Source organism: Rhinolophus sinicus, linkage group LG17 (genome assembly GCF_036562045.2).
Source record: "Rhinolophus sinicus isolate RSC01 linkage group LG17, ASM3656204v1, whole genome shotgun sequence".
Lineage (NCBI taxonomy): Eukaryota > Metazoa > Chordata > Mammalia > Chiroptera > Rhinolophidae > Rhinolophus > Rhinolophus sinicus.
In genome coordinates, this window is record NC_133766.1 from 9,941,159 (window position 1) to 9,956,544 (window position 15,386).

A 15,386-nucleotide genomic window follows, 5' to 3' on the forward strand; every position below is an offset into this window, starting at 1 on the left:
GGGGATATGGAGGGTGAATTAGATCAAGTCCATTAGGCGAACCTTGACAGCGTTTGATTTACAAAACAGTATTATTGGTCATGTTGGAAATGAGATTATTTCAGAAACATTAAGTGGTCATGGAACAAGTGGCATCAAACTCAAAGCAGAGTCTTCCAGCTCCTAAGCCATCTCTTTAGCCCGTGGCTCCTCTTAATTTCTGGTAAATACAGTTACGTAGCTGTGCTATGAGCCCTTTGAGCAAGGAGTGTTTACCCTAAACACATCCATTCTTGAGACTTCCTTGATCTACAGTGAACATAAATGACAGTCCAAGGTACCTGCACGTGTGCATGTAAGCATTCATTCATTCATTCATTCATCCGATTGGTGTTCAGGGAGCCCTACTAGGCACATGGGTACAGAAATGAACAAGACACAGCCCCACCTTGGAAAGCTCCCTTCCCCACATTTTTGTGTAGTCAAATGGGTCTGTAATCAAATAAGTACATAACTCTGAGAGCAGTGCTAATAGAAGATACACAGCACCTACTACAGGCCTGAGGTGAAATCATGAAACACTTCACACAGGAGCTCTGCACGAGGAGGGGGGTGGTGCGGGGGGAGGTGAGAGCGAGGATTGGACATTCCACTCTACAGAGCCCCCAAAATGCCAGGCGTTATTTAGCCTGAGGGAGGCTGGGGAGGGAGCTGATCAAATGGGTTTTAGGGAACTTAGTCTGGTGGCAGCGTGGAGAAGGGCCTGGTCACAGAAGGCCTGGAGATGAGCTCAGCAAGGAGCCCCTGCAGGGCCCAGGAGAGCGACCACGGGAGGCGGTGACTGTTGGTCTGATCTCAGCCCAAACCCAGGCCCTATGGGGAGCCCCGTGAAAACTTTTAGCCGTATAGCTTCCCACCTGCAGAGACTCTCATTCCATTGGCCTAGACGGAATCTCAGGCTCTGCATGGGAACAAAACTCCCCAGATAATGCTGGTGCCAGCTTGGGAACTGCTGGCCCATGTGTTCTCCAGCTCAGTGATTCTAGGAGACGGTGATTTGATCTATAGCTTTGTAAGCTGTGAAATGCTTTGCAGATAAGAGTGATGTTTTTCTCAGGATTTTCCTCTGTAAAAGTAATTTTGTCAGATACCACCGGATCGCCTCTTTTCTCGATGTGTGTAATCAGTACCGTGGCAGGTTTGACCTTCGCTCTCTCACACTTCTGCATGTGTTTCCCTGGTCTTCCAGCCTCCAACCAGTCAAGACAAAAGAAAATTCCTCCCCAGCCAAGGGAAACAAAGAGGGAACTCTTTTGAAAGTGATGAATCCTCCTTTCCCGCTATCGACTCACCTGTTCATAGATTTGATAAATCCAAATAGTCCTCTGATTTTAAATAAGACTGTGACTCCCAGACTGTATCTGCTACCCACTCAGAGCCCTTTTACTTCCTCGGCGGGGGGCTTCCTTGACCTAAGCCTAAGCCTTTGGGAACCTGCTCTGCCCAAAACCTGCTCTTCCACTGACCCTGTTGCCTGCTCATATGTGCCAAAGCCTGTGAGGCTTATAGACCTCTAAAGGGCCGAGTTCAGGTAAACTCGATGTACTGTGTGGGGCTTTGGGGCAGACAGACTTGGGTGCAGATCTGATCCTGCCTCTTACCAGTTACATGGGTTTGGACAAGTAATTTAAATTTCTGTGCCTCAGTTTCACCATCTGTAGAATGGGGAAATGAGACCTCCATGCCAGTCATCTTACAAAATTGAAAGGAAGTAATGCATGTCATGTATCAGGTGTGCATTGTGCAAGAATACTGAATTGCAGAGTCTCAGCTTTTGGGGGTAGAGATGTGTGGAGGCTGGACGCTGTGCTCACCTGGTGTGGAGACCTGTCCCTCTCTGGAACTGTGTCCAGGGCTCAGCCCTTGCTGCCGTCCCGTGTCCCCTAAAACAGCCTTTCCAGTTAGCACACATCAGCCCCCAGCCTCCAGCCCCGTGCTGACAGATAGCGTCATCAGATGGACACATCTGTCATCAAAGCCCCTTCTGTGAGCCCAAAGATGGCTCTGGTCAGACGTCAGGTCAATTTGAAATAAGTGAAAATGTATGGCTACTTCATCTCAAAATCTTCAAATGCATTCTCAGGGAAGGAGATCGGTCTTTTCTCCCCTCTTCTTCTTCTATCCTATTCTTCCTTCTTTCTCCCCCTATCGCCCATTTCAGAACTTGTTAAGTCCGGGATCTCATCGTCCAACCAGAAGGAAGTTTGCCCTGAGGTGTCCCTTAACAGGGAAGGACAAAGAGTGTCCTGGACCACACCTGCAATGACTGAAAACTTAGTATTTGCAGAATGATCCAAGTTCACAAAGTGCTGTCACATTATCTTAGTTGGTCCACACAACCGCCCTAGGAGGAAGGTAAAGCCATTCAACAACAGAGTATTACCTCCCACATTTTGCAGGACGAGGACCCAAACTCTAAAGCATGTGGAGCCCTGTCCAGGGTCACACAGCTAACAAATGGGTTTGAACCCAGGACATGGGACTGCCAGGATCCTCCAATAGACCAGTTTGGCTTGAATAGCAGACTCATGTTTTGGACGGTGGGAAATAACGGCGGACAGAAAGGACTGGGCCACCGTCTGGAGGGCTGCACGGGCGAGTTTGTGTTTTATGCAGTGGGCAGTGGCGAATCCCAGAATGCTGCAGAGGAGGGAAGGAACATGATCAAAGAACGATTTTGGAAGGTGAACGCGGCAGCACACCCAGAGATGGAAGTGAGAAGAGAGGTTGGAAAGGGACAAACTGTTTGAAATAGGAGCCTCAACTCCGATGGTAGCAGTAGGCATAGAGAGGAAGAGAAAGATGAGTAAGAAAATGCAAGAGACAGGAAGAGGTATGAGAGATAATTCCGGGGTTCCAAGCCCTGGAGCAGGAGGAATGCCGTCAACAGAAGAAGGAAGCGTTAATAATAACAGCTGACTTTTTTTTTTTTTTAGCAGCTGTTATGCTGCTCAATGAAGAGCTTTTTGTAGATTTTTCACCTTGACACGTTGCGTACAGATCATGAGAATCTTCACGAGGGATTTAAACCCCGCCGTACGCAACGTGTTAAGTCCTCCTAATGGCCCTATGTCATGATTACTATTGTTATCACTATTTTAGAGAGAGAAAACTGAGGACAAAGAGATGACACAATTTGTCCACGATTACAAAGCTAATAAGTGATGGAGCCAGGATTTCAACCCAGATCTGGCTGACAATTTCTAGAATCCACACGTTTAACCCAGCTCTGAACAGCCCTTCCAACCCACCTCCAGGTATAAACTGGGATAAAGGGAGAGTTTCTTTGATGAGCAAGGCAGACCTGGCCTCCGTCGCTGCCATTTCCCCTAAGAGACCAGTCACCCTTCCGCTGATCTGGGTTGATGGAAGTCCGCTCTCACTGAGGTTAGGATTTCTGTTTAAGATAGTTGCTATAGAAAAGGTCTACTGTCAGGGTGGGAGGAGGCAACTCCAGTGCAAACTCTGAGCAGACCTGGGAAGATGGTGACCTTTGCAACATCAGAGAAGGAGGAGACAGAAGAGATACACAAAGAAAATTGTGGGATAAAGGAGAAAAATTCCCTAAAGCCCAGAATATTCTTAAGGAAGGAATGTGTGGGCAGCCAGCCAGGGAGAAAGGAACAGAAAACAGAGGAAATGATTGAGAGTCCCCACCAGTTGTTTTGTCTGGTTTTCTCCAGCAGTATACCTTTTTAGGCCACGGCACCCAAAGTCTGACCGCCCAGCACAGCTAATGCCCAGCTAAGAATTAATTACTCAGCTTCGATATCTTTGTCCCAGACAGAGGATTTGGGTCTTAAACTCGGATAGTATATTATCTCTAGATAATATAAACATCCAAAAGAAAGCAAAGACCCAGAAACTCCCATCGTGGGACCTCCATGTTGGAAGTAGTCCTTAGATACAGGCAGGATGGTCCCCTGCCCTGGCTTTCCTTCGTCCATGTCCCTCCCACCCCCCAATGTGAGGACAGTGAGGGGTCGGGAGGATACGTATGTCTGTGCCCTCCCTTCTAGATTATACCCTTGCCCCATCCAAACAGCCCTGAGCTGCTTCCAGGGCATGTGCCAGCTTCTTCCCCAGGTCTGCCCTTCTGTGGGGGTACCTACTCCTGTGCCTGCAGGGTGGCCAAGAGGCAGTTAGTTGGGGACAGGGAACAGAGCCTGGACATTCGGGCTGGAGAGTCCACACTGCATGGACACGAGACCCCTCAGGGGTACAGGCCCAAGTCTGAGATGGGAAGAGGAGGGAGGTGTGCTGCAGGCTGGCCCCGGGGCCGGCTCTCCCCATGCTGCCACCTTTCATCATGGAACTCCAAGGAGTCTTGGAATTCTAAAATTGGACCTCCCTTTCCAGGTGTTATAAAGGTATATTTAGCAAGGTAGGAGAATGGAACATGTTTTAATTAACAGGTGCTAGCTTAATTTTTCATTTTTTAATATTTAGACGTATCGTCCATGGCCTCCATTTGTTATCTTGCCCTGGGCCCTACAAATGTTAGGAACAAGACCTTGGATAAAGGAGCTGTAAATATCATCTACTCCAGCCACCCAGTCGAGCTTGGGTTCCCACCAAATGCGTAAGCACCTCCGAGTATGATTGACGCTGATCTCATTCCCTCCTGAGTGTACTCGACCACTCTGTCTCTGCAGTTTCTCACTGCTTCAAAGTGCTCTGTTATTTTTGAGCCAAAGTCTGTCTTCCCGTTTCAGAAACAGCAATTAGTAGTAATAACTGAAGGTTCATTCTGCCGAGCAAAACAGTACAGATGTTAATGAGCTGTGGCCTCATGTAGACCAGCGTCCACATCTGACTCTGCCACTTATTTAGATGTGTGACTTTAGGAGATTAAATTTTTTAATCTCTCTGACATTCAGTTTCCTCATCTATAAAATGGAAATAATAATTCCCACTTCACAGAGTAGTTGTGGGTAAAAAAATACCTATAGTAAACATTATTTGTTCTTCTTTTAATTGAAGCATAATTAACGTATAACATTAGTTTCAGGTGCACAGCATAATGATTTGATGTTTGTATCTATTGTGAAATGATCACAACAAGTTAACATTTGTCACATACGCAGTTACAAATTTTTTTCTTACAATGAGAACTTTTGGCAACTTTCTAATATGCAACACAGTATTATTAACTATAGTTACTATGCTGTGCGTTACATCTCCGTGACTTATTTATTTTATAACTGGACATGTGTACCTTTTGATCCCCTTCAGCCATTTCACCCCCCTCCCACCCCACCCCCGGCAACCACCAGTCCAGTCCGTTCCCTGTATCTTTGAGGATGTTATTCATTCTTGATACTTTTTTAAATTAAAAAGATGTTTCAATTACAGTTGACATTCAATATATTAATTTCCGGTATACCGCATAGTAGTTAGACAGTTCTATAACTACGAGGTGATACGTCTAGTTCCCACCTGATATCGTACATAGTTATTATAATACTATTGACTGTATTCCCTAGGCTGTACTCTATGTCCCCATGACTGTTTTGTAACTGCCAATTTGTATTTCTTAATCCCTTCCCATTTTTCACCCAGCCCCCCAAAACCCTCCTATCTGGCAACCTTCAGTTTGTTCTCTGTATCTATGAGTTTGTTTCTGTATTGTTTATTCATTTATTTTGTTTTTTAGGTTCAACATATAAGTAAGATCATATGATATTTGTCTTTCTCAGTCTGACTTATTTCACTCAGCACAATACCCTTATGGTTTGTTCATGTTGTCACAAATGGTAAGATTTCATTATTTTTCATGGCCAGGAAATATTACATTGTATATATGTACCACATCTTTATCCAGTCATCTATCGATGGATACTTAGGTTGCTTCCATATCTTGACTGTTGTAAATGATGCTGCAGTGAATTAGTGGGTTGTTTTCTTCGGATTAGTGTTTTGGATTTCTTTAGATAAATACCCAGAAGTGGAATTGCTGGGTCATATGTTCTATTTTTTATTTTTTGAGGAACCTCCATACTGTTTTCTATAGTGGCTGCACCAATTTGCAATCCCACCAACAGTGCACAAAGTTTCCCTTTTCTCCACATCTTCACCAATACTTGTTGTTTGTTGATTTATTGATGATAGCCATTCTGACAGGTGTGAGGTGATATCTCATTGTGGTTTTAATTTGCATTTCTCTGCTGATTTGTGATGTGTCTATTGGCCATCTCTGTGTCCTCTTTCAAGAAATGTCTCTTCAGGTTCTATGCCCGTTTTTTAATCAGATTATTATTCTTTTTTAGTGTTAAGTTATATGAGTTCTTTATATATTTTGGGTATTAAACCTTTATCAAGTGTATTATTGGCGAATATCTTCTCCCATTTAGTAGGTCATCTTGTTGATGGTTTCCTTTGCTGTGCAAAAACTTTTTAGTTTGATGTAGTCCCATTTATTTTTTCCTTTTGTTTCCCTTGCCCAAGGAGACATATCCAAAAAAATATTGCTAAGAGCAATGTCAAAGAGCTTACTGCCTATGTTTTCTTCTAGAAGTTTTATGGTTTTGGGTCTTCCATTTATGTCTTTAATACATTTTGAGTTTATTCTTGTATATGGTATAAGAAAGTGGTCTAGTTTAATTTTTTTACATGTGTCTGTCCAGTTTTCCCAACACCATTTATTGAAGAGATTGTCTTTACCCCACTGTATATTCTTGCCTCCTTTGTCACAGATTAATCGACCACATAGGCGTGAGTTTATTTCTGCGCTCTCTATTCTGTTGTACTAATCTATGTGTCTGTTTTTATGCCAATGCCATGCTGTTTTGATTACTATAGCCTTGTAGTATAATTTGATATCAGGTAGCATGATACCTCCAACTTAGTTCTTTCTCAAAGTCGCTTTGGCTATTCAAGGTCTTCTGTGGTTCTGTCTTACATTTCAGAATGATTTGTTCTAGTTCCATGCAAAATGTGATTGATATTTTGATAGAGATTGCATTGAATCTATAGATTGCTTTGGATAGTATGTACATTTTTTATCTCTCTATGTCTGTTAATATTTGCTTTATGTATTTAGGTGCCCCAACATTGGGTGTGTATATGTGTACAAGGGTTAAATCCTCTTGTTGGATCGCTCCTTTTATCATTATGAAATGTCCTTCTTTGTCTATAGACTTTGTTGTAGTCTACTTTGTCTGATATAAGTATTGCTACCCCAGGTGTTTATTTTTTCTATTTGTATTTGCATGAAATATCTTGTTCCCTCCCTTTACTTTCATTTTGTGTGTGTCTTTCTATCTGAAGTGGGTCTCATGTAGGCAGCATATATATGGGTCTTGTTTTCCTATCCATTTAGCCACCCTATGTCTTTTGATTGGAGCATTTAATCCACTTACACTGAAAGTTATTATTATTATTTTTTAAATGGTTTTTGTTTTTTTTGTTTTTTTAATTTTGTTAGTTTCAGGTGCACAAGACAAAGCAATACTTAGATGTTTATCATTTATATCCCTCACACTGTGTGAACCCCCCTCCCCCCATCCACTATCCCTCTGACATCGCACAGAGCCATTACATTTCCACTGTCTCTATTCCTAATGCTGTACTCCGCTTCCTGTAACCATATACATACATATATATACATATATATACATATATATACATACATATATATATATATAAAATTATAGTTGGCATTCATTATTGTTCAGCTTCAGGTGTACCGTGCAGACATCAGGCATCTGAAAGTTATTATTGGTAGATATGTGGTTATTGCCATTTTATTAATCATATTATTTATGTGTTTTTTTATTCTCTTTCTTAAAGAAATCCCTTTAACATTTCTTGTAATACTGGTTTGGTGGTGATTAACTCCTGAAGCTTTTTCTCGTCTGGGAAGCTTTTTATCTGTCCTTTGATTCTACATGATAGCCATGCTGGGTAGAGTAATCTTGTTTGTACATCCTTGCTTTTCATCACTTTGAATATTTCATGCCAGTCCCTTCTGCCCTGCAAAGTTTCTGTTGAGAAATCATTTTGCATTTTAGTTATGATATGTCTTGGTGTGGGCCTGTTTGTTTTCAGCTTGTTTGGGACTCTCTGCACTTCTGGGCTTGTATGTCTATTTCCTTCACCAGGTTAGGGAAGTTTTCCATCATTATTTCTTCAAATAGGTTTTCAGTCCCTGCTGTCTCTGTTCTCCTTCTGGTACCTCTATGATGAGAATGTTGTTATGCTTGATGTTGTCCCAGATGTCCCTTAAACTGTCTCATTTTTTAAAATTCTTTTTTCTTTTTACTGTTTCAATTGGGTGTGTTCCACTGCTTGTCTTCCCAATCACTGATTTGATCCTTTGCTTTATCTAATCTGCTATTGACTCCATCTAATATGTTCTTCATTTCACTTATTGTATTCTTCATTCCTGACTGGATCTTTTTTATGGTTTCTCTCTCTTTGTGTAAGTTCTCGCTGAGTTCATCTATTCTTCCCCCAAGTTCATTGAGCATCCTTATAGTCAGTGTTTTGAACTCTGTATCTGGTAGGTTGCTTGCCTCCATTTCATTTTGTTATTTTTCTGGAGTTTTGTCCTGTTCTTTCATGTGGGACATGTGTCTTTGTCTCCTCATTTTGGCTGCCTCCCTGTTTGTTTCCATGTATTAGATAGACCTGCTACGTCTCCCAGGCTTGGCAGGGTGGCCTATGTGGTAGGTGTCCTGTGGGGCCCAGTGGCACAGTCTCCCTTGAACCTTGATGGCTGTTGGCACATCAGTGAGTAGGATTGACCCTCAGGCTGACTGGCTGTGAGGACTGGCCCTGACTACATTGGATGAGCTGTCATGTGGGGGTTGACCCCATGGAACTTTATCAGGGCTCTGGTGCCTGCCGGGTCCACCCCTTGGGTGTGTAATTTGTGGAGCTATTTGGATGGTGCTCTGGTTTGTCTGAAACTGTCCACCGAGTGTGTTGGTTCTGGGACCTCTTGGGTGAGGCTCCAGTGCAGGCCAAAGTCAGCCATGGCCTGTGCCCAACCCGGGGCCACCTGGTAGGAATTACAAAGGGTTCTGAAGTTAGTAGCTGCCTGTGCTGGGCTCGGAGGTGCCTGGGAGAGGCTATGCAAACTGAGACAGGCTGCCACTAGTGTCAGGTTTGGGGCCTCTTCACAAGAGGTATAGGGCATGCCAGCTGCTGCTTGTTTGGGATTTGTGGATCTCTGAGATATTTTAGGAAATTCCACAGCATGAACTGAGAAAGGCCACTTGTGCATTAAAGTGGCTGGAAGAGGTTCGGACTAGGCATGAGTTGCGTAGGGTAGGATCTCAGGGAATAACCAGGGTGGGGCAAATGGTGTCAGCCAAGTTAATGGAGAGCTCAGCCATGGCGCCCCCTGCTCCTGCAAGCTGTGGGAGGGGGATGTCTCAACAAAGGAACACTAGCACCTATTAGCATTTCTGCCTGGAGTGCTGCCACTCCAACCCTTACACTGAAGCCAGATAGTTTAGTTCCTCCCTCTGTGTCCCTGGCTCTTTTTGAGCTGCTGTCCCTTCGCTGGAGCTTAGGACAAGTGTTTGTGAGCAAGTGAGTCTGTGCTTGGGCCCTGTAAGAGGACGCCTGGGTGTATAACAGCCCCCTGTCTCACCCTGACAGAATCCCCATGATTTTTGCAGCCAGATGTTGTGGGGCTCCTCTTCCCAGCACTGGTTCTCTAGGCTGGGGTGCCCAGTTGGGTCTGGGAGTCCTCCCACCTCAGGGGCACCTCCACAGCTGCAATGTCCTTCCCAGTTCTTAATCACCACAGTGTGTGTGGGACCAGCCTGTTTCACATCTCTGCCCCTCCTACCAGTCTCCACATGGCTGCTTCTTTATATCCTTAGTTATAGGCATTCTGTTCAGCTAGCCTTCAGGTGGTTCTCAAGGGTCGTTGTTCTATAAATCAGTTGCCATTTTGATGTGGTCATGGGAGGAGGTGAGCACAGCATTTGCCTACTCTGCCATCTTGCCTGGAAGGTGCTCAGTGAATCCATTCATGATGTCTTAAACAGAAGGCCCAGTCCCAGTGAGGCAGGGCATAATTACTGCCAATAAAGAGTGGCTTGCTTGTTATTGTTGCCTGGGTGCTCTCATGGCAGAAAGAGGTTAGCATTTGACATACGAGTAGGGAGACCTGAGAACCAGTCTGCGACACCACTTCACTAGTTGTGTGACCTTACGTGAGTCACCTGTTCTCCCCGAGCCTCAGTTACCTCATCAATAAAATGGGGTTGGTGATGATCCCCATCACTTCACAGAGATCTTATATTGGAAAGATCCTACCAAAAACATTCATTCATTCATTCATTCAGTCATTCATTTATTCTGTAAACATAAATGAAAATTTACTCTGTGTTAGGTGGTGAAATACAAAAATGTGCGCCAGCTCCTGCCCCCAAAGGCAACAAACTCTAGTGGATGAAACAAAGATATAATAATATTTTTTTAAAAAATAAGAAGAACGTAGTGTGTTAGATGCTGGCAGCTTGAGGTAGAGGCTCTGCCCTCGGAAAGTTTCATAGAGGAAGTGGCACTTGAGAGAGGTGGAGAGGAATATCATCAAAAAGAAAGCGTGGAGTCATGTATTTTTATGAAACAGCAAGACAGAATAAAAACAAATCCTTCTTTCAAGTAATGGGTCTTCAGTTATTTGATAGAAGTTATCATAGCCTCTCCTCCCATTTTTTTTCCCAATATCTTCTCCTAGACATGCTCAACAAGCCCAGTTTCTTCCATCGTTGCTCATCTGATTGGTTCTGAGTATCCCCAGGCCCTCCCTGGACACAGTCCATTCGCTGTATGTCCCAATAGCAGGGAATACATAAAGGTCACCTTATGCCACATATGTTACCATAACCAGTTTGTTAGATAATAGCCTCACTGACGTCATATTTTAAAGCCATTTGCGCTTTCCAAAATTCCAGGAGTCTACAAGCTACACAACAAATTGGAAAGCTCATCATCCATGCACATAATGAATGGGTGGGCTTCTCTCATGACTACAGAAAAAGTATGTGTGTGAAGTGAGTGTGGGGCATAGAAAAGAGAGAAAGAATGCATACATGCTCATGCAGAGCTTATGTGGACGGCTGGCTTAGTGCTACTAGGGGACGATGGAAACCCCAGCTCTAAATGATGTCTTACTAAATCTCAGGGGGTCCTGGTGAGACAGGTCAGAGACTAGTCTTTCACGTATCATTTCCCAGCTCTCTTAGGCTTAGAACTGGCTTTTGTGGAACTGGGTGCAGTTTGGGGCATATAATCAATAATGTAAAGATTTGGTAGGGTGTCCGATGGGCACTTGTCTTATTAGGGAGACCACTTCAGGGACTGAGTAGATGCCTGATCACTGCATTGTACACCTGAAGCTGAAGCTGAATAATAATGAATGTCAACTATAATTTTAGATAGATAGATAGATAGATAGATAGATAGATAGATAGATAGTCACATAGATAGATAGATAGTCACAAGAAGTGGAGTACAGCATTAGGAATAGAGACAGTGGAAATGTAATGGCTGTGTGTGATGTCAGAGGGGTAGTAGATTGGGGGAGGGGGTTATCACTTTGTGAGGGGTGTAAATGTCTAACTATTACATGGTTTTGTACATCTGAAACTAATAATAAAAAAAAGAGAGAGAAAAAGAAAAGCAAAATGAACAGAAGGAAAGTTCTTCTTGAAGGAAGCAGCAGGCCAGCCACAAGGGCTGGAGGCGCTCTGCTGTCATAAATGGTCCACTGGGTACCTGGCAGATGGCAGAGCCCCCACACACACTAAATGGCTATTGGTGGCCCCAAACCATCTGACTTAACACAGGTGTTCTTTCTCACTGTTGAGTACAGGGCATTATTTGTGTGAAATGCAGGCCCCTTAAAGTCCCATCTCTGGGTGGAAAAGCCTTGTCCTTAGCAGGTCTACTCCCAACCCTTGGCAGAGCCAACTCACCAAGGGACAAGTGAACACAGGGGCCATTTCTTCTGTTCACAGCACAGAAGACTGCAAGGATCCTGGGTCCTTGGAACAGGACTTTGAATTTTAAATAAACCCCCCTTTCCCACTCTCTTCACCCCAAAAGGGTAGTTGTGTCATTGCCCCACATGTTGCAGAGGAACTTCAAGGAAATCATTACTTGTCCCACGTCACCCAAGTAACGAGTGTAGAAAGAATTTACACCCAAATTGTGTGCCCTAGCCTAGTGCCCTTTCCACTGTCCACAGCGGAAGAGACCAGGGACAGACAACATACACACAAAACAACTTTGCCGTCACACCTGCAGTCCAGCGTGGAGACTGCAGAGCACGAGGCAGGTGGAGTGGAGCTGTACAAAGACACACCAGTCCCAATCTGTGCCCACAGATGGGCAGTAATCTACTGAAGGAAGCAAAGTACACCTGCAGGACAGCAGTGAATCAACAGATACAGTTACCTGAGGACAAATGGGAAGGTCAAATAAAAACGTGCGGCATTAAGTCAAGGCTCCCCGGTAGCAGTGAGAGCTCCCTTTGTTTTTTTGTTTGAGTTGGACCTCAGACGCAGAGGGTTAATTATACTCAGTGTTACTTCTCAGATACTTCCCAGTGTCTTCATCACTGGTCTGCGTGGCGCCCCTCTCTTGTCTTATTTATTGTTTCCTCTTTTATTCTTACTCCCCGTCTCATTCCCCTCTTTCCACAGTCAGCCATTCTACCATGTTTAATGTGTATCCACTTTTCAATACGTCCTTTTGGTTTGGTTTTGTTTCTTGAGATACCATTGACGTACAACATTGTCTTAGTTTCAGATGTACGACATAATTATTTGATATTTATATGTTGTGAAACGATCACCACAGTAAGTCTGGTTAACATCCTTCGTGTTTCACAGTTGAAAAAAAATTACTTTTCTTGTAAGAGCTTTTAAGGTCTACTCTCTTAGCAACTTCCAGATCTGCAATTCAGTATTACTAACTGTAGTCCCCACACTGTACAGGACATCCCCAGGACTTACTATTTTATTAGTGGAAATTTGTACCTTTTGACCCCCTTCACCCATTTCTCCCACCCCCTCACCCCCCATCTCTGGCAACCACCAGTCTATTCTCTGCGTCTGTGAGCTTGGGGTTTTGTTTTGGTTTGGGTATGAGTTCTTGAAAATGTGAATTGTTGATCTGTATGCTGGTGTCTCACATTTATGTAAGCAGTGTTAGGCACCTCATTCTGGGTCTTTTGTCTTTTTTTTTCCACTTAGCACCGTTTGTTTATTTCACTTCCCTATGGTTTATTCTTGTTGCTATGGGTTCCTGTGGTCCATCTGGTCGGTTGCTTTCAACCGTTGCGCTAGCCTCTGAGGTGTGCGTCTCCCCGATTTTACCCTCCACTCCCGTGATGGTCACCGAGCTTGCTCCCAATCCCCGGCTCCATACACAACACCGTGACGGACATCTTCTCTCCTGACCCCTTATGGGTGTATTGGGAAAGTTGGGGGACATAGACCCAGGAGCAGAATTGATGTTTCATGGGTTATGTGTGAACTTAAAATGACCACGTAGTGCCCAGAGTCTCCCTCAACGGCTGCCCCAGTTACACCCCCACCCGCAGTGCCCCCGAATTCCCACATCTGCTCCAGCACTTGGAATTATCCAGCTTCTTCATTTTTTGCCAGTCCTACCGATGTGGAGTGATAGTTCGTTGTGGTGTCAATTTGCAGTTCTGGGATTAGTAATGAATGTGGGCATCTCTTCAGTGTCTTGTTAGTATTTGGGTTCCCTCTCTCATAAGCCACCTATCCGTTGCCCATTATTACACTGAGTTTCTTTCTTTTTTCCCTGGATGATTAGCAAAGCTTCCTTGCATTTCTTAGGCCCCTTTTCAAACAGCACAGGCCTCTTTACGGCTGTAGTTGCTCATCTGGGACAAAGGAACCCATCCAACCACCAACCCTTCACACCCTCATCCTGGGGTCAGGGCTTGGAAGTGGCCAGAAGGCCAGTCAAAGTGACAGGAGCCCCTTCCTCCCGTCCCCTCTGCCAGCCTTGCCTGAAGACTGCTGTCCAGGAAGACAGGTAACAAGGGAAAAATTTCCTCTGCTCCAGGGCTGCTAACCTGCTGTGTCAATTTCATGAGTTACTGCATGAGTGTAGGAGGCTTAATTGCATCAGAGGAAATTGAGAGCAGCCAAAGCTTAGGCCCCACTTAATTAACCTGTGTTCCTAAGGGGGCCGAGCAGGGATCAGGGGACAGCCAATCATTAATTACATGAGCTGGTGCCAGTTGCGGCTGGCATTTCCTGCCAGCGTTTGCCAGGCAGGGAGGTGACCGTGCCTCAGAGCAGTGAAGTCACGGAGGGACCTGAAGGCAGTATTGAGGGCTAAATCTAGAAGGGAGGTAAAGGCAGGGACAGGGCTGCAAGTGCCCATCTGCCTTCTCAACTTGTCCCGGAACTCGGCCCCTGAGACCTGCTGAAGTCAGGTGAGCGAGCAGCAGTCCTTCAGGCATGCTCTTTACTGTCTGTCCTTCAACCTCCAGCTTCTGGCCGAGGGAGGGAACCTGGAGGTGCTCAGTGCTGTCCCCACAGAAGGTGGCTCTGTGGATCTGGTTAACGGTTGGGTCCCCTCCCCAGTCAGACACTCACAACAGTGGGGCCTGCCCTCCTCGGGACCAGGAGCAGGGCGGGGCATCACCACCAGGGTCTGTCCCTCCTCTTCCCACACCCCATTCCCAGTGTAGGGCCCAGACTCTCCTCTAAATCATGTTGAGCGGCTATTTAAAGAATTTGGGTTTGAAGGGAACCCCCAGTAATTAGCCTCCACTGGGTTCCTAACCGTTCGGCTGGGTCCTGTCTCCCTCTCCTCCATCCGCATGTCAGCATGGTGATCTTGTCAACACCTGACGATCTTATCATCTTGTCCAACTTGACTGTCTAGTTGGCATGCGAGCCTGAGGGAAGTCAGAATGTCGGAGAAAGGGGAAAGGGTGTACCGCGCTGGCTACTGGGAATACATCAGGCCTGGGGGAGAATGGGGAAGGGCGAGGGAAGGAGGTATGTGGGTATGTGGGGCCATCGAGAGAGAAGGGACCAGCCATGCGCGCAGCATGGACACACCTGACACCGGGCAGGTTGCAATTCTCCAGTGGCGCATGAAAGGGGCAGCCAGACTCCCTGCCCCCCATGGAACCTCACTTCCCAAAACGGGCAGAGGCTCCTATCCAGCGTTGCCCTGCGTTGGGCAGAGGGTTCTTCTGGACAGCAGCACTGCGAGAAGGAAACAAGGATGGGAGAGGAGGTGGCCTCAGAGTCTGTCCTCAGTTTCTTAGGAGGGGGCCTCGGAAACCAAGGCCGCCCTTTGGGGATGAGCACTCATGTCAAGAGGTCAAG

General features: G+C 45.3%; 1 protein-coding gene across 3 annotated transcripts in view; it reads left to right on the forward strand.

The window, feature by feature from the left end:
* Nucleotides 1-15,386, forward strand: part of LOC109447673 (protein FAM163A) — a 51,972-nt gene that overhangs the window by 28,973 nt on the left and 7,613 nt on the right. The gene's annotated exons all lie outside the window — the stretch shown is intronic.